Here is a 25,088-nt window from a genome sequence, read left to right on the forward strand (position 1 = left end):
AGAGGAGCTATAGTCCATAGGGTTGCAACGAGTCAGATACGACTGAAGCGACTTAGCACTCATGTACACTGTCTTAGTTGCAGCACGTGGGATCTAGTTCTCTGACCAGGGATTGAACCCAGGCATTAAGAGTGTGGAGTCTTAGCCACTGGACCACCAGGGAAGTCCTGTCTATTTCCTAATTCTCTACTTGAGACAGTTTTTAATTTTTCTGACCTGAGGAGCCAGGCCTCTAGCACAAAGACCAGCCCTGTCTCAAAATCACATTGAAAAACTGTACTGGTAAACAAGAAAACTTCCCTTTTTAATTATAATAGTGATATGAACAGTGAAAACTCAAATGAGACAAGAGCTTCCTTTTAAAAAATAAAATAGCCATACTCTAGTTCCAAGTGTGGTTCTAAGACAATGGATACTACTCAACACTCATGTGGAAAAAAGAGCCAAAGAAGTAACAACTGGATGTAGACTGCATAACACTGGATTTGAAAGTCATCCAAGATGTGAGTGTGGTCCTGGAAGGTAAAGTTATGATAGCCCCAAATACCACAAGAGAATATTTGTTACAAGTGGTGCTGGAAGAATATGTATGGGAAGAAAACATTATCCATATTTTTAGTTGTTTTCCTTCAAGAGTGAGAGTGTAACAGATACCTACTTGAAACAGTGATATATTTTTCTTCCCTTTATTTTTTTAATTTTATTTTAAACTTTACAATATTGTATTAGTTTTGCCAAATATCGAAATGAATCCGCCACAGGTATACCTGTGTTCCGCATCCTGAACCCTCTTCCCTCCTCCCTCCCCATACCCTCCCTCTGGGTCGTCCCAGTGCACCAGCCCCAAGCATCCAGTATCGTGTCCCGGGACTTTCCACTTAATGAACCAGTGGGTTTCAGTTCTTCAGAAGAAGGGTGTGTGTGTTGTGCTAAGTTGCTTCAGTTGTGTCAAACTCTGTGCAGCTCTGTAGTCTGCCAGGTTCCTCTGTCCATAGGATTTCCCAGGCAAGAATACTAGAGTGGGTTGCTTTGCCCTCCTCCAGGGTATCTTCCCAATCTAGGGATTGAACCCAAGTCTCTCGTGTCCCCAGCATTGGCAGGTGGGTTCTTTACCACTAGCACCACCTGGGAAGCCCCTCAGTGGAAGGCTAGGACACACTACTTAATTGCTTGGATATTTATAGGACTCTTGCAAAAAGCAGGATCCTGGGAGGCAAGGTTTGATGAGAGAGAAAAGCTTTCTACATTTTCAAACTCCTTAAAGATTGGTGGTCTGAACTTCAGCTTTCACTAGGGATTGCAGGAAGAGGGAGCAGATGGGCTGAGATCTAGGAAGGATATTGATTGCACAGGGAAGAACCGGAGATCCCCAGGGGTGAGTGGAGAAAAGGAAGACAGAGGACATGGTCAGATCAATGACTCCTTCCTCCCTGTTTCACGTCAAGGCCTGGAAGTGAGGTATTAAAAACAACCAGGTAAGGTTTCGGGCATGTAAGAGAAGAAGGGCTTTCTCTCCATTTTTTCTGGGCACAGGCTGGAATTTCAAGTCCCCTCATTGGAAAAGACCCTGATGCTGGGAGGGATTGGGGGCAGGAGGAGAAGGGGACAACAGAGGATGAGATGGCTGGATGGCATCACCGACTCGATGGACATGAGTTTGAGTGAACTCCAGGAGTTGGTGATGGACAGGGAGGCCTGGTGTGCTGTGATTCACAGGGTCACAAAAAGTCAGACACGACTGAGTGACTGAACTGACTGACTGACTGACAGAAAGAAGAGCAACCAGCCAGGTGCATCCAGTTGACAGGTTAGAACAGATGTTGGGGGTGTTGTCGACTCCTCGCCTCTCCAACCAAGGCAGAGTTCAGTCATCGTGGAGGGACAAGCACAAGGATCTGATCAGGAAAGAGAAAAAACTGCAAGTTTTCCTCCCAGTGACTTTTAGCAACGAATAACAGAGACTGCAGTTTCGACCTCTGGGTCAGGAAAATCCCCTGGAGGAGGGCATGGCAACCCACTCCGGTATTCTTGCCTGGAAAATCCTATGGACAAAGGAGCCTGGTGGGCTTCAATCCATGGGATCACAAAAAGTTGAACATGACTTAGCACCTAAACAACAACAAACGAATAGAAAAATGCCCAGTGTCCAGGGAAGATCAGAAACAGCCTCAGAGAAGTCAAACAGTGCCGGGAGCCGGCATATTGCGTATTGAGTGCATATTGCATATTGAGTGCAGCACTTTCCACAGCATCATCTTTCAGGATCTGGAATAGCTCAACTGGAATTCTATCACTGCCGGGAGCCAGCGTGAGGAGCTCCACCATGACAAAGGTCATGAGAAAGGAGGCTTGGCATACGCAAAGGCGGGATTGAGCCTCAGGAGTCCCCCTGGAAATTCTCGAGCATCTACCACCAAAACCAGAGTCTGCCTACTTTCTGCTTTGTGCTTTCACCTACACCTCTGACTTTACGGGGGGCTGTCCCCCACTACCTCTCTGAAAAAAGAGTTAGCTTACAGCTCCAGTTAATAATTCCTGGGTGTGACAGTGTTTCAACCTACAACTCCTTTGGAAGTCCTCTAGCCTGCCTGAATAGGTTTTTCCGGCCACATGTGATTATTCAGAGCCTCCCAACTGTGAGAGGCAGGAGATGTTCTGAATTGTCTAAACACAGATTCCTTTGAGTAGTTAAAAGATTGATTAGAAATTGTATTGGTGAAGGGTTTTTCACTTATTGGGCCAATGTTTGCTGCCAAGTCTCCATACTCCTTACCTACTGTGTCCTTGGCAGTGTATTGACTGATATAATGGGTGTATAGAAATGTAAGTAGTAGCCTCAATGTTTGTAACCTTGGACCCTTGAGTTAGTTCTTTTCTTGATTGAGCCCACCTCACCTTTGCCCTATAGGAATGCAGCTTTGTCCAATGCTTTTTTGGAGGCTGGTGCCTGACTTTGGAATAATCACCTTTAGAGAAAAATAAGTTCCTTAAAATGTTAACAGGCCTCCTGGCCAGAAGATGATGTAAATCACCTGAACTTTTGCATATGATAAGTTTGAAAGCCTGGCTTCGATTAAAACCAGGAACTGCTGTCCTTGCATGACTCCACCCCTTCCCCCATTATCCTCTATGCATAACTTAAGGTATAAAAACTACTTTGGAAAATAAAGTGCAGGCCTTGTTCACCGAAACTTGGTCTCCCCATGTCGCTCTCTCTCTCAAATTCTGGCTGAGTCTCCATCTGGAGCGCGGAACCCGCCATGCTTGCTAATTATGCCTGGGCTTCTAAGATCCGACCGGGGAGGCCTTAGTGTCTCCTCTCCTTCGGGAGAATGGAAGGACGCCTGCGGCCTACGTAAGTGGTGCAAACTTCTTGTCTTGAAGTTTTATTGGTCTCCCGCGTAAACCAAGCTACTCAGCCTCTTTTCTCCACTGAATTTTCCTACTGAGCTATCCTCATTCTATTTCTCTTTATATCCTTAATTAACATTTAATTAAACAGTTGTTTCCTGATCCTCACCTACGCCGTCTCTCCTTCGACGTCTCTCCTTCTACCCTGGATCAGCCGGGGCTGGACCCTGGCAAAACAGGGTGAGAGCCCCAGGCCTCAGGATCCTTTCCTCCTCATCTCCGCCTCCACACATTCTCTGATAGAGGAAACATTCTGAACACCTGAGCAATCACCTGAAATAAAAAAAGTTAAACCCGAGTAGAATTTTAAACAATATGGGTGCCCAAGTTATATTTCATTGGCAAATTTAATTGCACTTTTTGCTTCAAACCTTTACAGGTCAAGATGGGAAAGCTTTCCTCGTTCTCTAGAAAAATAGAGAATGCCGTGCGTTTCGTATTTTTTCCCCCTCTTCTGAAAGTGTTGTAGAAATGCTGATTCCTCCACAGAAAACAAAACTCTAGATGTGCTTGTTAACTTTATTTGGTCCAGGCACTAACTCCTATTGAGTAAATTCTAAAATTCCAAAAATGATTTCATGTTTTCCATGATCACATCACCTTGTTGGACTGTAGCAAGGAGATCCCTGTATCCTTTTCAAGACCTGTTTCTTTTTTACTCCTGAAAGTGGAAGTGTTAGTTGCTCAGTTGTGTCTGACTCTTTGTGACTTACAGACTGTAACTCGTCAGGGAGGCTCCTCTGCCCATGAAGTTCTCCAGGCAAGAATACTGGAGTGGGTAGCCATTCCCTTCTCCAGGGGATCTTCCTGACCACACAGATTATATCTCAGATTCCCATTAACAGGTTGGGCTATTGGCTATGGCTATGGCTACATTCCAGCCAATGGAATGTAGAAGTGATTTATTTTTTTATTGAAATATAATTGCTTTACAATGTTGTGTTAGCTCCTGCTGCATGACGTAGTGACTCAGCTATGTATTATACATATATGCCCTCCGTCTTGGATCTCCCTCCCACTCCACCCCCCTCATCACTCATCTCAGTCATCACAGAGCACCGAGCTGAGCTTCTTGTTCTATATAATAGCTTCCCACCAGCTGTCTGTTTTACAGCTAGCTTCCCACTAGCTCTTTGTACTTATGTCAAACAATCTCTCAATTCCTCCCACCTTCCCTTTCCTGCTCTGTCCATATGTCCACTCTCTACATCTGCATCTCTATCCTAGCCCTGGAAATAGGTTCATCTGTGCCATTTTTCTAGATTCCACATACACACGTTCATACAGAAATTTGTTTTTCTCTTATGACTTACCTCACTCCATATGACTCTAGGTTCATCCACATCTCTACAAATGACCCAGTTTTATTCCTTTTGATGGCTGAGTAATATTCCATTTTATATATGTATCAGGCCTTCTTTATCCATTCACCTCTTGATGGACATTTAGGTTGTTTCCATGTCCTGTCTATTGTAAATGGATGGAAGCGATTTATGTTGCTTGGCGGTCTGGGCCCTAGAACCTCCTATACATTCCCTGTTACTTCCCTCACCTGTCATTTGTGTGCTGAAGATGTAGGTGAGGACTCATTGGCTGGAAAAGCTGATATATGCCTTGATCCCTGAACAATTGTGTTTGGAACAGAGCCCCAACCTCCACCTGTCAAGAATTATGAAGGATCTGGGATTTTACAAGACTCACAGGATAACTGGTGTATCTGCTACTGTTTCGTGGATCTTGGAAGAAGACATAAAACTCTGTAGTCAGAAACAAAAGACTTTACTATTCCTGGCAAAATCGGTAGCCAGAGCTTCCTGTTGGTTTTTATCTATTTTTCTTGTCTCCCAAGTTCTATTCAGGCTACACAGGACATGGGAGAGATGTCTCCACATGCAGTGAGCTATGTTATAGGGAAGGAAACTTAGCTTGGGGAAGTCACCACTTTTATTGTAAGCAGAATCAAGCCTGCCCTTTTCTGTGGAGAAGACATTACTTCGTCTTTCAAGGCTGACACAGTAACTATAACCCTGCGGACGGTCCTGGTAAAGAATGGTAAAGGTCTGACTGAAATTTGCAATGATGCTCAGAGTCCAGGCAGGACTGGATAGGAAACAAACTTCTATAAGGTTAAGCCATTGAGCTCCTGGGTTGCTGTAGTATTTGCCAGTCCTACCTGATACATGGATTTACCCAGAAAGAACCTTCCTTGCTCAACCCAGAAAGGTAGCAGTAATTTCTCCACTTCTGCCTCATTCCATAGATTTTATTTTCTTCTTCTTCTTTCTTCTTTTATTTTCTTCATCTGCAGCTGTTAAGCAGCCAGGGGCTATATTTGTAGACTAAAGAAGCTATGCATTTCTTTCTAAGGTAACTTTATCTTCAAAAATTATGACTAGAATGCAAGTATCAAGGTTTTGGTTTAATTAGATTCAGTGTTAATTTTTTTATTTAAACATCTACACTTGAAATATTTGATGAGTAGCAGTTTGGACAAATTGGCAAAGATTTTCAAGGTGTCCAACTAATGAGTCATTTCTAAACATAATAAATAAATACTATTACTTTTATTATACTAGTATTCATATACTAGTGGTAGTATTTGCCTGATTAGTGTTATTATTAAGTTTTTAATACCTATTTCTTTAACTCACAAAGGAAAAGTCAAGTGCTAAAAGTATTGTAATGACAAGTGTCATGGAAAAGAACTAACAGAATGACATTTTGCAATATCAGGGGCAAGATCATTAGAATATGTTCCTTCTCCATGAGTTACTATGGTGAGTTCTTTTGATGTTTAATGCTGAACTAGGAAAATTGCAAAGAAGATATAGTTTTCAGTGTCCTGAAAACTGGGACACATTTTACTTTATGCCAAAAGTAAAAGTCATATTTCTGGAAATAATATTTAACATCTAATAATAACAATATTTGGAAGAGGGCATGGCAACCCACTCCAGTATTCTTGCCTGGAGCATCCCATGGACAGAGGAGCCTTGTGGGCTACAGTCCAAAGGGTCGCAAAGAGTCAGACATGACTGAAGCAACTTGGCACACACCCAATAATATTATTTAACATTTCCACCACTGATATGAATTACGAGTGTCTGCTGTGTTCATAATGATTGGTTCTCTCCTGTTTTAAAGGTGAAACTGCTGACCTGTCACTGGCAGATTAAGCCATTTGAATGGCTTTCCAGTAATAGAGATAGATCCATACATTCTCAATGCCCTCCTTTTTTTGACCTATTTAAGGGCAAATTGCACAGTGTAGCCTGAAAACACAGAAAATTGGCCTACCTGGGGTACTGAACACACAACTTTGACCTGGTTGCTAATACATTAGCACCATTTTCTACTCAAAAGAGCAACTCTGTCACAGACTCAAGATCTCTGCCCCTGTAACATGTGTGTTCTTAATCAATTTTCTATTTTCACAGGGTCCTATGCAGGCTGTACTGTGACTCTATCACATTGAGTTATATTTCTGTTCAAGTAGAGAAGCATAAAAAATATATATTTTTTTATCCTAGAGGTGATCATTCTGGGATTTTATGTTTTGTATCTGGGTGATGTAATTTACAACTACCTCACCAACTTCCATGATGGATACCTGCTGTGCCAAGACTAGTAACTGTCTGTACTGATATATGGATGGATGCTATTTTCTGAACTGATTGGTTGATGTTTGTTTTCCCCAGAAGATTTATGTTGTCTATTAAATCTTCCACCACCATCTGGTATAATTAATGACTTGTGAAACTTGCCTCTTGTAGCCCCAAATCCATTGATGGCAGACAATGCAGGTGGGCATTCCATGAGATGAGCCAAGGTTTCAAAAATAAACATTTCCTCAGCCAGCAGGGGGCAGATATACAAAGAGCCCACCTGGAATTTATTCTCCTTCCCCATTCACTGTTCCAGAATCCCAGAACATGGGGCAGCAGCTAGATTTTGACTATGACTGAAACTGAAGCTTCACTTTAGTACACTGAAGCCTAGTCCAACCTATGTCATCACCCAGAGGTTTTGACGTCAGACTTATTTGTTATTTGCTAGTACCTTTGTTTTTTTGTTCTTTATTCACAACTCTTTACATTACTCTGTGCTCTATTCTGACCTGACAAATCGCCATCTTCTTCTATCTCATTTTTTTTCCCCCAGAAATAATGTATAATCATGATAAAACCATTCAAATATTAAAAAGTATTATAGAACATCCCTGGTGGTTTCAGTGGTTAATAATCCACTTGCCAACACAGGGGACATAAATTCGATCTCTCATCTGGAAAGATTCTACATGCTGTGGGGCAACTAAGCCTGTGCACCGCAGCTACTGAGACCACGAGCCACAACTAGTGAAGCATACGTGTTCTAGAACTTGTGCTCTGAAACAACAGCAGCCACCGCAATGAAAAGCCTGCACGCTGCAGCTAGAGAGTAGCCCCTACTTGCTGCAACTAGAGAAAAAGCCCGCATGCATCAGTGAAGACCTGGCACAGCCAAAAATAATAAAATAAACAGAAAATAAAATTTTTAAAATTTAAAACATTATAAAGTAAGAGCCTAATATTATGCAAAAAAGTAAACATTGTTAAAAGTTTGCTTTGTTTCTTTGGATGAATTTTTTATGCATATGACATGTAAATAATACATATGTATTTTGTTTTGCATAAATGGAATCATACTATACATACTATTTTGAATTATTTTTCTACTATCAAGTTTTTGAATATATATATATCACCCAATTTTTATATAAGGAGGGTCATTAACTATGTTATATAAACCAAAAATCCTGAGATAAGAAATCACCAAGGCTTTATTTACTCAGTTGTCATTGGCAAGTCGGCTTTCTCTTCCTAGTTACACAATGGCTGTCGTAGTAGCAGAAAGTGTATTCTGGCATATGCCAAAGCATTGTTTTGAAAGAGGAACTGTCTTTTCTTGTTTCTTTAAGAGTGAAGAAATTAACTGTACTTCAGTTAAAAAAAATAAAGAGTGAAGAAAACTTGCCCCCTTACACATCATTGGGCAGATCGCCAAACACCCACATTGAGGCAAAGAGGATGAGACATGATTGTCGATTGTCTAAGACCAGTTACAATGAGCCCTAGGAATGACACGGGAAAGGGGCATTCCTTCTGCAGCAAAGAAGGTGAACACAACTGGAGCTCTGGTAATGAGGAAGAATGGGGAAATGGTTGCTGTATAGGCAGCTAATAGTATCAGTTATAGTCACTTTAACCCTTTTTTTCAAAGCTGTGTCAATTATCCTTAAACATTTATTCCTTCTTTTAAATTTGAGAGTCTGTTTGTCATATTTTTCTCAAAGTCCACCTGGGTTTTGATTGGGACCATGAGGAATTTCTGGATTATTTTTCTTTATGTGTTTCTGTGTAAGGAAAAATATCTCTGCAATCTCAGGTTTTTCAACCATGAACATGGTTATCTCTCCTTTTATCAAGTTTGTTTTCAAAGTCCTTAACAGAGTTTAAAATTGTTGTAAAATAACAATGATCTTGTTGGAGGTTTACAGGAATAATATGACCAGACCTTCCAGATAGCTGCAAGAACAAAGGATTCTGGTGCCAAAATGTTTGCACACACCCCTTCCCCCTTTAGTATAAAGAAGCCTGCATTCTAACTTGGGTAAGATTTTTGGGGGACACTTGTCCATTATCTTCTTGGTTTGCTGGAGTTCCAAATAAAATCACTGTTTCTTGTCCCAACAACTCATCACTCGATTTATTGGCCTGCTGTGTGGTGAGCAGTATGAGCTTGTTATTCAGTTACAAAAGTAGTTGGTTTTATAGAAGAATTCCAGATGAAAATATAGGAAGAGTGATAGTATTATAAATGAACCATTTTATAACTTCTACAGTAATAACTGTTTCAAGCAATAATCATTAATGGATATCAAAACATCAAGAGGAAAGTTGATGACTATAATAGAAAGATCAGACAGGCACTCTTGAATTTACGTGTGAGCAAATGTAAACATGTCAATATTTCTTGCAAAATATCTTGGACTTGACTGTAAGTGAGATTATTAATTTAACTTCTGGTTTAATGAGAGAAGAAGAGCAGGGGGAAAGTTAAATATCACCAGGGGGAAGCAAATAGACAAATTCTGAAGGAGGATATTCTACAGAAGAACCATCTTATTTCATCCATAAGTCAATGACATGAATACAAAAGGGAGGATGACTGTTCTAAACTAACAGCGCATACTAAGTGGCTTCAGTCATGTCAGACTCTGTGACCCCCTGGACTGTAGCCCACCAGGCTCTTTTGTTCATGGGATTTTCCAGGCAAGAATAAGAAGTGGGTTGCTGTGCCCTCCTCCAGGGAATCTTTCCAATCCAGGGATTGAACCCACATCTCTTAGGTGCACCTGCGTTGGCAGGAGGGTTTTTACCACTAGCACCACCTGGGTAGCCCAAACTAACAGAAACCTAAGAAATATAACCATCATATGCCATGTGCGAACCTTGTTTTTTTTCTATTTCAAAGGAATCACAAAAGATATTTTTGATACAACTGAGGAAATACTATTACAAACAAGTTATTAGATAATCTCAAAGAATTATTGTTAATTCTGTTACAAAAGAAAATAAGATTGTTATTACATGAATAATGCTCCTAATTTCAGTGACATCTATGGAAGTACTTGTGATTTTAAATAAGATAATACCAAGAATTTTCCTGAAAATTCTGTAGCACCAACTCCACCCTCCAACACATACCCCTAGAAAAGAAAACATAATGAAACAAAAATGAAGGAAAGAAAAAGGGAAAAAAAATTAGTTGAAAAGAGTATTTTTAAAGTGTTAATAGTAATAACAGTTTAATCTGAGAAATATGTAGTTCGCTTATACAATTAACTGTACATTTCTGTATGCTTGACAACTTTCATTTTAATAGATTTTTCTTTTAAAGTTTGAGTGATCTCTGGGAGATGGTGAAGGACAGGGAAGCCTAGTGTGCTGCAGTCCATGAGGTCACAAAGAGTCAGCATGATTGAGTGACTGAACAACAGAAGATTTAAAATCTAAAATCAAATTATTTTACTTTTGTGAGTCATAAATCCAAAAAATGTAACTCCTAATCAAATTTTCTTGATCTTTGAAAGTCCAAAGAAATTATAATCTAACTTTCTTAAATTAACCCCCTACCCCAATTTCCCAATCTTTTTTTCTGCTTAATCTCAGCCAGGTGCATCTCCAACTGCATGAATAGATTTAGCGTTTGCTTTTTTTTTTTTAATACAGTGGTCCTTAGTTTAGGTTTTTCCTCCAAAAATTCTAATTTCTTTTGCTTGAGATGAACTAGAGCAGTAGTTCTCAAACTTTTATGTATCTTAGAATCCCCTGGAAGGCTTAATAAAACACAGATTGCTGGACCCTATCCCCTGGTTTGTACTTTCTTTTTCTTTTCTTTTTGGTTGAACCACGTGGACTGTGGGATCTTAGTTTTCTGACCAGGGATCAAGAGGTGCCCCCCTTACAGTGGAAGCACCGAGTACCATCTGCTGGACTACTAGGGAGGTCCCTGATTTGCATTTCTGAACAGTTCCCAGATGCTATTGGTGGTTCTGGTAGCAGTCTGGGGACCAAACCCTGACACTCACTGCGCTGTGGAACTGGCAGTTTTTTAAAAGCTCCGAGCTGATTTTAATGTCAGTCAAGGCTGAGAACCACTGTTTGAAAATGTTCAGCAGGTACTATCTGTAACCGATGTGGGTGTGGTTCTTTGGGGACCTCAGAAAATTAAATATGACTCATCCTTGAATGGTTCTTCCCTCATAGCTCAGTTAGTGAAGAATCTGCCTGCAATGCAGAATACCCCAGTTTAAATCCTGGGTTGGGAAGATCCCCTGGAGAAGGGATAGTCTACCCACTCCAGTATTCTTGGGCTTCCCTTGTGGCTCAGCTGGGAAAGAATCTGCCTGCAATGCAGGAGACCTAGGTTTGATCCCTGTGTTGGGAAGATCCCCTGGAGAAGGGAAAGGCTACCCACTCCAGTATTCTGGCCTGGAGAATTCCATGGACTGTATAGTCCACAGGGTCACAAAGAGTCAGACACGACTGAGCAACTTTCATTTTCACTTTTCATCTTTGAATGACAGGCTACACAGGATAATCAGCTTCAGACCCCACACCTACCCCACCACAAGACTAAAAAAAAAGAAAGAAAAAAATACCTCCTAGAGAAGACCTATACCAAGCAAAATGATGTTCTTAGAACTTGCTGCTGCTGCTAAGTCACTTCAGTCATGTCTGACTCTGTGTGACCCCATAGACAGCAGCACACCAGGCTCCCCCATCCCTGGGATTCTCCAGGCAAGAACACTGGAGTGGGTTGCCATTTCCTTCTCCAATGCATGAAAGTGAAAAGTGAAAGTGAAGTTGCTCAGTCATGTCTGACTCTTCTCGACCCCATGGACTGCAGCCTACCAGGCTCCTCCGTCCAAGGGTGTTTCCAGGCGAGAGTACTGGAGTGGGTTGCCATTTCCTTCTCCATCTTAGAACCTAGAACTTGGTAAACTCCAAAGATGGGAACTCTGTAAGTGTATTAAGGAGACTGATGGAAAAGAGAGAACCATGAATGATTTCTGGCTCACCAGGATGCCAATCCATCTAAGTGAGTTGTTCGGATTCCATGGTTTGTCAACATTAATTCACCAGAGGTAATTATGTGCGTGTGTGTGTGTGTGTGTATTAGTTGCTCAGTTGTGTCCAACTCTTTGCGACCCCATGGACTGTAGACTGCCAGGCTCCTCTGTCCATGGAATTCTACAGGCAAGAATACTGGTGTGTTGCTATTTCCTTCTCCAAGGGATCTTCCCAACCCAGGGATTGAACCCAGGTCTCTTGTATTGCAGGCAGATTCTTTACCATCTGAGCCATGGGGTTTCCTGAGGCAATTACGCTACTGTGCATTTGTTAGAATATCCCCTGTCTATATTTTAAAATAGTTTTTTCTAAAGTTTTTTTTTTTTAATGGGGACCATTTTAAAACCTTTATTGAATTTGTTACAGTATTGCTTCTGTTTTATGTCTTGGTATTTCTTGGTCTTGAAACTCGTGGGATCCTAGCTCCCACACTAGGATTTAAACCATATCCTGTGCATTGAAAGGCTAAGTCTTGCCAGGGAAGTCCCTGTTGTTGTTGTTCAGTCGCTCAGTCATGCCCAACTCTTCGTGACCCCATGGACTATAGCGTACCAGGCTTCCCTGCCCTTCACTGTCTCCCAGAGTTTGCTCAGTTTCATATCCATTTGGACAGTGATGCTGTCTAACCATTTCACCCTTCAATCTTTCCCAGCATCTGGGTCTTTTCCAATGAGTTGGCTCTTCACATCATGTGGCCAGAGTAGTAGGGTTTCAGCTTCAGCATCAGTCCTTCAGTGAATGTCCAGGGTTGATTTCCTTTACAACTGACTGGTTGTATCTCCTTGCAGTCCAAAGGACTCTTAAGTGTCTTCTCCAGCACCACAGTTCAAAAGCATCAACTCTTAAGTTCTCGGCCTTCTTCATGGTCCAATTCTCACATCTGCACATGACTACTGGAAAAATCACAGTTTTGACTATATAGATCTTTGTTGGCAAAGTGATGTCACTGCTTGTTAATAAGCTGTCTAGATTAGTCTTAGCTTTTCTCCAAGGGGCAAGCATCTTTTAATTTCATGACTGCAGTCACCATCCACAGTTATTTTGGAACCCAAGAAAATGAAATCTTCACTGTTTCCACTTTTTTCCCTTGTACTTGCCATGAAGTTATGGGACTGGATGCCATCATCTTAGTTTTTTGAATGTTGTGTTTTAAGCCAGTCTTTTCACTCTCCTCTTTCACTTTCATTAAGAGACTCTTTAGTTCCTCTTCGCTTTCTGCCATTAGAGTCGTGTAATCTGCATATCTGAGGTTGTTGATGTTTCTCTCAGCAATCTTGATTCCAGCTTGTGCTTCATCCAGTCCCACATTTCACATGATGTACTCTGCATATAAATTAAACAAGCAGGGTAACAATATACAGCCTTGACATACTCCTTTCCCAATTTTGAACCAATCCTTTTTTCCATGCCAGTTTTAACTATTGCTTATTGAGCTATATATATAGAGATTTCTCAAGAGACAGGTAAGGTGATCTGATACTCTCATCTCTTTCAGAATTTTCCACAGTTTGTTGTGATCCATACAGTCTAAGGCTTTAATGTAGCCAATGAAACAGAAGTAGATGTTTTTCTGGAATTCTCTTGCTTTTTCTACAATCCAATTGATGTTGGCAATTTGATCTCTGGTTCCTCTGCCTTTTCTAAATCTAGCTTGTACATCTGGAAGTTCTCAATTCACTTACTGTTGAAACATAACTTGAAGGATTTTGAGTACTACTTTGCTAGCATGTGAAATGGGCAGTAATTTGAACATTTTTTGGCATTGCCTTTTTATGGGATTGGAATCAAAACAGTTTTTCTACTCCTATGGCCACTGCTGAGTTTTCAAATTTGCTGACATATTGAGTGCAGCACTTTAACAGCATCATCTTTTAGGATTTTAAATAGCTCAGCTGGAATTCTGTTATGTCAGCTAGCTTTGTTTGCAGTAATGCCTCTGAAGGCTCACTTGACTTCACAGTCCAAGATGTCCAGCTCTAGATGAGTGACTACACCATCATGGTTATTCAGGTCATTGAAACCTTTCTTATATAGTTCTTCTGTGTGTTCTTGCCACTTCTTAATCTCTTCTGTTTCTGTTAGGTCCATACCACTTCTGTCCTTTATTGTGCCCATCCTTGCATGAAATGTTCCCTTGATATCTCCAATTTCCTTGAAGAGAGCTCTAGTCTTTCCCATTCTACTGTTTTCCTCTATATCTTTGCATTGTTCAATTAAGAAGGCCTTCTTATCTCTCCTTGCTGTTTTCTGAAATACTGCATTCAGTTGGGTATATCTTTCCCTTTCTCACCTGCCTTTTACTTCTTTTCTTTCCTCAGCTATTTGTACAGCCTCCTCAGACAACCAGTTTGCCTTCTAGCATTTCTTTTTCTTTGGAGTGGTTTTGGTCACTGCCTCTTGTACAATGTTGTGAAGCCCTGCCCATAGTTCTTCAATTGCTCTGTCTACTAGATCTAATCTTTTGAATCTATTCATTATCTCCACTGTATAATCATTATAGATTTGATTTAGGTAGTATCTGAATGGCCTAGTGGTTTTCCCTACTTTCTTCAATTTAAGCCTGAATTTTGCAATAAGGAGGTGATGATCTGAACCACAGCTAGCTCCAGGCCTTGTTTTTGCTGACTGTATACAGCTTCTCCATCTTCGGCTACAAAAAATATAATTAATCTGATTTTGGTATTGACCATTTTGGTGATCTCCTTGTGTAGAGTCATGTCTTGTGTTGTTGGAAAAGGGTGTTTGTTATGACCACTATGCTCTCTTGACAAAACTCTGCCAGCCCTGCTTCACTTTGTACTCCAAGACCAAACTTATTTGTTACTCTGTGTCTCTCTTGACTTTCTACCCTTGCATTCCAATCCCCTATGATGAAAAGGACATTTTTGTGTGTGTGTGTGTGGTGTTAGTTCTAGAAAGTGTTGTAGTTTTTCATAGAACAGGTGAACTTCAGTTTCTTTGGCATAGTGGTTGGAGCATAGACTTTGATTACTGTGATATTGAATGATTTGTTTTGGAAATTAACTGAGATCATATTGGCATTTTTAAGATTGCACCAAGTACTGCATTTTGGACGCTTTTGTTGACTATGAGAGCTACTCCATTTCTTCTAAGGGATTCTTGCCCACAGTAGTAGATATAATGGTCATCTGAATTAAATTCTCCCACTTTTATCATTTTATTTCACTGATTCCTCAGATGTGAATGTTCAATCTTGCCATCTCCTGCTTGCTGCTAAGTCGCTTCAGTCGTGTCCAATTCTGTGTGACCCCATAGACGGCAGCCCACTAGGGTTACCCCCGTCCCTGGGATTCTCCAGGCAAGAACACTGGAGTGGGTTGCCATTTCCTTCTCCAATGCATGAAAGTGAAAAGTGAAAGTGAAGTCACTCAGTTGTGTCTGACTCTTAGTGACCCCACAGACTGCAGCCTACCAGACTCCTCTGTCCATGGGATTTTCCAGGCAAGAGTACTGGAGTGGGGTGCCATTGCCTTCTCCTGCTTGAGCACATACAGTTTACTTTGATTTGTGGACCTAACATTCCAGGTTCCTATACAATAATTGTTCTTTACAGCATTGGGCTTTACTTTCACCACCAAATGCATCCAAAACTGAGCATTGTTTCCACTTTGGCCCAACCACTTCATTGTTTCGGAGCTATTAATAGTTATCCTCTGCTCTTCCCGAATAGCTCAGTCGGTAAAGAATCTGCCTGCAACGCAGGAGACCTGGGTTTGATTCCTAGGTCAGGAAGATCCCCTGGAGAAGGAAATGGCAACCCATTCCAGTATTCTTGCCTGGAGAATCCCATGGACAGAGGAGCCTAGCAGGCTACAGTCCATAGGTTCGCAAGAGTTGGACATGACTTAGTGACTAAACCACCACCACTTCCCCAATAGCATATTGGACCCCTTTTGACCTGGGGGAGCTCATCTTCTGGTGTCATATCTTTTGCCTTTTCCTATTGTCCACGGGGTTCTCCAGGCAAGAATACTGGTGTGGCCTGCCATTTCCTCCTCCAGTGGACCACACTTTGTCAGAACTCTTCACTACAACCTGCCTGCCTTGGGTGGCTCTGCACAGCAAGTCTCATAGCTTCACCGAGTTACACAAGCCCCTTCGCTATGACAAGGCTGTGATCCATGAAGAGGAGGGATGTCCCAACCTGTGTACCTTATGGTCTTTCTCAAGAATTGAGGATTTCAACGGTGGCAATCCCAGTTCTCAGGTCTTTCGTGGGTCTCTAGTTTTACCTCAGCAAGAATGTACAAAATCTCTTTATTTCCACTGATCCTTTGAATTTGGGCGCTGTTCTACTTTTGTGAGCCAAGTTCAGCTCATGACACAGGGGCAACTGTGACTGCCTCTCATTGATGAAGTGTGTGTGAAACCTACTTCTTCTGGAAGATTTTTACCTAGTCTCCATTTAGGTTTCAACTAGAGAAGATGCCTGAACTGAGAAGACCCTCCGTTCCTGAACTGAGGGTCTCAAAAGTGTGCCACCAGGGTTATCATAAGGTGGATGGGCACCTCTGCCATCTGCTCCTTAAGACATGTTCTGTCAGCCTTTGTTTCATGCCCTAAGTAGCATTTCTTACTCTTATATCTTTATTTTGTCAATTGCAGGATATATCTTAAGTATTTTGCTTCCCCTCTGCTCTTTCTTGACCTCTTTCAGAAAGGTTTGGCTGAGATCCTTGCATTTAAAATGCTTGTACCCTTTACTTCTCTACTGTAGAAAAACCCCAAGATGAATGCATTTTTGTTTTTAATTCTTTCTTTCTAGCCCATATGTTTATTTTCTAATTTGTTCTATTGGAGTTTGCTTTGTGGTATTTCTCATAGTAAGATACATGAGTCATTTAATTTATGGATCTATTAAAAGCATCAATGTTGAAACAAACCTCATCCATCTTCACCTTTTTGAACTGACTAATCTGACAGAGGAGGTATTTTGTATTCTGTGAACATCTACCACAGGCCTATTTTTGATCTATTGTTGTCCTACCTGGCTCCCTTTTATCTTGGCTCATCCTGGTTGGGTCTTTCCTTAAGAGTCCCAAATTCCATACATTTCTTGGCATGTCTCTACAGGGCCTGGCTAATGCTTGCATTGTCTACTTAGAGTAAATGTGTTGTTTTGAAGCTCATCCAATAATTCTTTGAATAATTTACTCTGTTCTTGGTTTCCCCCATCAAATCTGTCCAAATTTTATTTAGCAATTTTGCAAACCTTTCCCAATCTTCAAGGGTAATTCTCCCAGTTAATTGTACTGTGGTCTCTCTGCACCTTTGATCCTGTCTCCTGTTGGGGGTCAAAGGCTGGGCCCTTCCTGATGACGGTCTGAGACCTCATCGCTGTTCCTTTGTCCGATTTATTGGGGCTCCAGTCGCCCTTTCTGTTATACAGCTTGTACATCTCTCTTTTCCAATAGCTGGATAGATCTTTTTCTCCATTTTAGGTGTATTTTTGCTAGTCTCTAAAATCTCATTTTCCTTTCATGTTTCTCTAGTATGCCCTCAATCCCACTTCCTAAGAAAATATCTTTTTTTTCCCTTCAGTGTAATAAAGTTTTTTCCTTTCTTTTGATTTTATTCTTCTGCTGTTTCTGTCCTGATAGTAAGTCAGTCAGCCTAGGTGGTTGAAATGTGTGTGTGGTGAATGTGTAAAGGACATATTCAGATGCTCCTATTTTGTTGAATTTTACATGTCAAGATTGATGTAAATTCTGTCCATTCCACCTTACTTTCTGAAAATTCTGTTCCTATTATTTTGTTTGTTTCTATTGTTTCTAAAGATATTCGTGGTTTCTCCACCTACTATCTTCTTTCCTAACTCCTTTTTATATTTTCAAGACATCATTCCCTTCCTTTCTTCCTCTTTTATTATGTTACTATATAGTCTATTTCATTTTCAGAAGACAGTTTTACTTTCCTTGTCATCTGCTTCCATTATAATTCATTAACTGGACCATGGCTCAGTCAAAAGCATATTTCTTTATTTCCAAACGTGGAAGTTTTTTCCATTATATTTTTGTTACTGACTTCTAAGTTGAATTAAGGTCATAGTATATCATTTATGTGACTTCAAATCTTTTTGTAAATAATTCATGTGTATTTGAAAGAATGTGATTTGTAGAGTTTGTGCTTATGTTCCAGAAGCACTGCTGTTCATCAGGTCAGATTTGTAGGGTGCGCTATTCAAACATTTTATAGCTTTTTTTAAAATCTGAATTCTAATCTACTGAAGGAAGAGGTGTTAAAATTTTTCCATTCTGATTGCGCAAGTATTAACTTTCCCTTATAGTTATGTAAAATTTTACTCTCTATATTTTGTGGTTATAAACAGGAAAGTACACATTTAAAAAATTTATATTTTCTGAATGTTTTATTTTTATGAATAAATGTTTTCCTTTTAGGAATAAAATTTTTCCCTAGAATCTTCAATAAAAAGTTATATAAAAGTGATGAGCCTGTACTCAATGATCAACTGTAGCTTCGGTAAAATTAATACTTCTTGTAAGGTGCATCTGCTAGTGATGGATTTTTTAAGTTTTTGTTAATCTGGGAATGTCTTGAAATTCACATTTGTTTTTTGAAAGACAGTTTTTATGGATATAATATTCTTGGCTGACAGTCTATTTCTCTCAGAACTTTGAATATGCTGTCTACTGTTCCTTGGCTCCATGATTCCTGATGCAAAGTCATGGAATGTGTGCATTTATTAATTATTATTTTTCAAATATTCCTCCTTCTCAATTTTCTCTCACCTCTCTTCCTAATATGCCCATTATATGTATGTTGAATGCTTGAGGGTTTCCCATAAGACTCTGAGGCTCTGTTCAGTTTTGTTTATTCTCTTTTCTTCCTACTCCTAAGTGTATATGATATCAAGTAACCTAGGTTATAGTTTTATAGTTTTTTCTTCTGCCATTTCAAATCTGATGTTGAGCCCGTCTAGTGAATTTTTCTTTTCAGTTATTCTTTTCAACTCCATAATTTCTCTTTGGTTCTCTGTCATAATCTGTCTCTTCATTGACATTCTCTATTTGGTGACACATGGTTCTCACACTTCCCCTTAATTCTTTAGTCATGGTTGTTTTTATTTCTTTGAAAATATTTATAATAGCTTGCTTAAAGTTCTTGTCTAGTACATCCAGTAGAAATATTCAGGGACAATTTCTATTAACTTTTTATTTTCTGAGTATGGGTCACAGTTTCTTGTTTCTCATCATTTTTTTTGTTTAAGATTTAATATTTAAAATAATAAAATATTTTAATTCTGGGAATCACAGTCTCCTTCTTCCTCCTTTAGGGTTAGTTGTTGCTTTTCATTGGTATTATTACTGTTGTTGCTGTTTGATTGTTTAGTGACTTTCCTGGACTAATTCTATAAAGTCTATATTCTGCATTCTGTGCAGCAACTGAAATCAGTTAACTTATTGACCAGGTAATGATTCTAATAGTTATTTCAATAACTATCCCAGCCTTTGCTAAGTATCTTTGTGCGGATGCATGCACTGGACCTGTTTTCAATGCTACAGCAGGAAGTTCACAACTCTGCCTTAACTCTCTTCTTGCTTGCACAGTCTCAAGGTCTGTGAGAAGTTAGGGATTATGTTAAACAATTGCCATTTATTGTTTCAAGAAATATGCTAGGACAGAATAGCTTGCACAGACCATGTGCTGAGTCAAGTCTTGAGAATGAAGCTTTTTCAGGAAAGTAACAGATATTCAGATACTGACAATTTTCTGCATATGGGATTTTCAGGCAGCTTCAAATCTGTCTGTCCTCTCTAGGTTCTCTAGTGTGCTGGTTTTCACACCTATGACAGTTGTGAGGCTGTTGGCTTTCATGGCTACCATGGAGCTGGAAAGGCAGATGAGACTAGAGCAAATTAAAACATCACAAGGCTCATAATTACTACTGAGATGCAGCTGTTTTCTTGAATAATACCCCTTAGATTGTTGTAAACTAGTAGTTAATTTCCAGAGTTCTAAGAAACTTGATTTTGACAACATCTACTTTTATGAAGGAGATGATTTTCAGAGATCCATATTCCACAATTCTGGAAGTACTTTCCCCCCATGTTTTGAAAATCTTTCAAAAAATATTTTCAATTTCTTTTTCTCATTGTGCATCTTTCTGGATAATTCCTTCTGAGCTATCTTGCATTTTACCAGTTCTCTCTCTAGCTCTGTCTCATCTACTGTTTAAATTTCCAATGAATTTTCATTTCAGTGATGATGTTTCTTTGTAACAGTGTTGTCATAGCTTGTGAGCAACCTCTCAACTTCAAAGAAGTAAAAAGGAGAAATAAATACGTATTATGTTCATGAAATTGATTATTAGATTTTTTTCAATTCTAGAAGCTCTGTTTTCATGCTTTTCAAATCTCTTGGTCATTCTTTACAGTTTTCTGATTTCAGATACATTCAAATAAATCTTTTATGTTTTAAGCATAGTAATTATAGAATTATATATCTGATGATTCTACTATATCATCCTTTTTAATGTCTGTTTCTACTGTGTATTATTTCTGCTATTTTGCTGCTTTGTTTCTCCCTGTTTCCAGTGATTTTGGGGGGTGATTCACGAGTGTTTCCTGTAAAATTATTTTTGGAAGTTCTTTGATGCCCAGGATGAAGATGAATTCCACAGAAAGAATTTTTGTTTTCATTTGATATTTCCAGGTAAAACTATTCAATATCATCTGAGATAATTTTAAGCCAAATTTTCAACTTGAGGTGTTTTTCGCTATCCAGGAAATAAGAATAGAATCTAATAATCCATCTAATAATCTAATAATCACTAGTGTTTCCAATTTTTCAAGCTCAGTCTCACTGTCTCCATTTTTTGTTCAACTTGAGATGGTGTTCCCTTTGTTTCCTAGGTTTAGGATAATAGCATGAGTTGACATTGTTTTTATATTTATGGGGCTTAAGGGCTCTTCTTAGTCTCCAAATTTGTTAACATAATGCTCACAAGCTGCCCCAGCCAAAACCTTGGTGGTTTAAAAAAATAGAAATTTATTATTTTGCTCACGTCACAATCAGATGTAAGTCAAATGGCTTTCTTGGGTTAATCTCCATCACAGTCCCTTTCTAGAAACCTTGAACTTTTAGCTTAACAAGCCAAGGACCTTGTGGATTATGCGAAGAGTCAGGCCTGAAGCTGCATACATTAAATTCTGCACCTATTCCATTGTCCAAAACTAGACATGTGCCTTCAACATTCCTATAAGTAGGAATGGGAAATACAGTCACCCTGCAGGTCTAGGATGAAGAAAGGGGATGTTTGGCACATACATTGTCTTTGCCTATTCCTTCCACCCATGACTATACACTCCTATAGGTGGTGAAAACAAAATCAAAAGTTGTCTAGTTTTATCAAATACTCTTAGGGAAAAATTAAGGCTTGGTTTCCCTCTGTGGGTCTCTGCCTTCATTTAGATTTAGACATTGAGATTGCTTACTATCTCTTTTTCTCTTTAGCGACTTTAAGATGAGATAAAAACATATAAATTGTATGCAACATTTGTAGTTATTTTCAGCTAGAGTGATGATAAAGAAATTCAGCCAGCATGAGGTCGAGAAGTGTCATAAAAACATTTTCCACTGCGTGGGCTTTTTAGGAATACCCCTAAGCGTGTGATTCCCAAGAGCTTAAATACCCTAAATTATTTGTTTGGAGCTGGTAATTATTAGTGTCTTGTTTTGCAAGTCTAAATAGCACATGTCTGAAGATAGAGTAGCATTACATACAGTTTAAGTGACCTCATCTTTAAGCCTCATACCAACAATTTCAGGAAGGGCTACTTTGTCTTTCTAGATGAATGAGGACGATGCTTGGTCCTACCATACATCTACTTAAAGCAGAGATGATGTGCTTTTCCATGAGGCTAATCATAATCACTCATTCTAGCCTGCATCTATCTGCCTCCCTCATTCTTGGGCATTGCTTTGTTTCTTCAGTTTTTCTCTGATGCTTTCTTTTTAAATTGGTTCTGCCAGCATGGCTGTGTCCAGGCTTTGTATGCCCAGGGATGAGGGAATCCCACAGTCTTACTGGAGTCTGGATACTACACATCGGCTTTCAGTTTGGGGATCACTTTCTCACCCCTCACTTCTTCCGACTCTTGGCATCTGGACTTCTGATGCATGTTGACTAACTCTGAAAATATAGTTTTTTTCTTTGATTAATGTCACTCATCTAGGGCTTCCCTGGTTGGCTCAGTGGCTAAGAATCTACTTGCCAATGCAGGAGACATGGGTTCAATCACTGATCTAGGAAGACTCCACATGCCTCGGAGCAACTAAGCCTGTGCATCACAACTATCGAGCCTGTGTTCTAAAGCCCAGGAGCCACAACTACTGAGCCTCTATGTGTAACTAATGAAGCCTGCATGCCCTAGAGCTAATGCTCCACAACGAGAGAAGCACTGCGACGTGAAGCCCGCTCACTGTAACTGGAGAGTAGCCCTCACTCGCCACAGCTGGAGAAGAGCCAGCACGGCAATGAAGAGCCAACACCAACAAAGATAAATAAATGAACAAATAAAGTGTCACTCATGTAACATCCCTCTTTTTATGAAAAAATGTAGAAAGGAGAATTCAAACTTCGACTTCTTTGTGAAACAGTTCAAAGCTACAGAAGCTGTGGCCTCAGACCAGGGTTTCAAACTACCTAAGCCGAATTATATTTTCCTCACTGCTTAAAATGTCAGTGAGGTATGGGTATGATGCCAGCTTGTTTCTTTTTTAAATTTAATTTAATTTTTATTTCATATTAGAGTATAGTTGGTTTATAATGCTGTGTTAGTTTTTGCTGTAGAGCAAAATGATTCCGTTATACATGTATCCATTCTCTTTCAGATTCTTTCCACATATAGGTTCTTACAAAACACTGAGCAGAGTTCCCTGTGCTGTATGATATTGCTGTTGTTTAGTCGCTAAGCAGTGTCTGATCCTTTTGCGATCCCGTGGACTGTAGCCTGCCAGGTTTCTCTGTCCAAGGGATTTCTCAGGCAAGAATACTGAGGTGTATTGCCATTTCCTCCTCTGGGGGATCTTCCCCATCCAGGGATCGAACCATGTCTCCTGCATTGGCAGGCAGATTCTTTACCACTGTGCCACCAGGGAAGCCCCATGATAAATTGTACATCCTCGTTGATTACCTATTTATATATAGTAGTGTGTATATGTTAATCCCAAGGTCTTACTTTATCCCTTGCCCTCACCTTTCACCTTTAGTAACCATAAAGGTTAACCACCAACTTTTACATAAAGGTAGCGACTGAATCTGTTTGTGTTTGGTAAATAAATTCATTCAGATGATTTCTGTTATAGTTTATGAAGATCATTCTTACTTAACAAGATTTACACATGAAATAAAAAATAATAAAATAGAAATATTTGAAATATTGAAGATTAAAATAGAAAAATTGAACACTTTAGTAGCTTTCTCTCCGTGCCAGGTTTTAATTGAGTAAGATAGATTTTCATGCAAATGATGAAGCTTATAAAAGTCTCAAAGACATTTAATCAAGGTAATATTCTATTTTGCTTGGCCCAGATAAATACAAAGATTTACAAAGAAATTATTTGCTGTACACGTTGGCAATGAAAGTTTCAGGAATCTATTAAATACCTAGTTCAAATAGAGAAACATTTCTGTCTCTTGCTTCTGTCTTGAAGCAACACATTTTTCTTGAATCTAATTTGTTTGTATAAGTATTAGTGATTCACGCCAGGATTGTCACTAAGGAGAACAATTTTTAGTACACATTTGAAAGGAGTTAGATGAAAATATGAATTTATGAGCCAACATAGGAACTAAACTATTTCTCCCATAATTAGCCTTTTATTACTATTTTCAGATACATAATACGTATTTATCATTTACTGTTTTAAGGTAGAAAGACTATTTTTTCATAGTAAGAGGCAGTATTCCTCTTGGATATAGATTTCTGATGCAACTTGACCCTTTTCCTTTCCCTGACATGGATACTCCTTGGCAAGTCACTTAGCTTTCCTTGGGCCTTGGCGTCCTCATCTACAAGTTGGGTCAAATAACAGCAAATCATTTCCTAGAGTTTTGAGTGTGAAGAGAGCTAACATATGTAAAGCATTTGGAATAGCTCTTGGGGCATAGTAAGCATTAAGTGTTACCTGCTACAATTATTAGCCTAAAAAGCATTTTATTAACTTTATTGTTTCATATAAGTAAACTATTATTACAGTAATAAAAGTAACTTAAAAATATTATATTCTATGGTTACCAAAGGGGATGGTGGAGACAGAGAGATAAATTAGGAGTTTAGGATTAATGTATACATACTACTATACATAGAACAGATAACCAACAAGGACTTACCATGTAGCACAGGGAACTATATTCAATATTTTGTAATAAACCATAATGGAAAAGAATCTGAAAAGGGAATATATATATATATCAATATATACTTGCATATTGGAGAAGGCAATGGCAACCCACTCCAGTACTCTTGCCTGGAAAATCCCATGGACGGAGGAGCCTGGTAGGGTGCAGTCCATGGGGTCGAAAAGAGTCGGACTCAACTGAGCGACTTCACTTTCACTTTTCACTTTCATGCATTGGAGAAGGAAAATGGCAACCCACTCCAGTGTTCTTGCCTGGAGAATCCCAGGGATGGGGGAGCCTGGTGTGCTGCCGTCTATGGGGTCACGCAGTCAGACACAACTGAAGCGACTTAGCAGCAGCATACTTGCATAACTGGTTCAATTTGCTGTACACTTGAAACTAACACAATGTAGTAAACTAAGTATAATAAAAGACAAATGTTATACTCTTACAGACACAAGTCTCAACCTTTTTGGCGTGACATCTGTCACAGACCTGGGTAAACTTCTCAACTTCTCAGTGTGTAGCTTCTTCATTTACAAAAATGAAAATCACACTTGTGTCCACTTACAAGGATGTTCTGAAAACCAGTTGAATGACTATGAGTGAACAAATAC

This window comes from Bos taurus, chromosome 5 (assembly GCF_002263795.3).
Source record: "Bos taurus isolate L1 Dominette 01449 registration number 42190680 breed Hereford chromosome 5, ARS-UCD2.0, whole genome shotgun sequence".
Lineage (NCBI taxonomy): Eukaryota > Metazoa > Chordata > Mammalia > Artiodactyla > Bovidae > Bos > Bos taurus.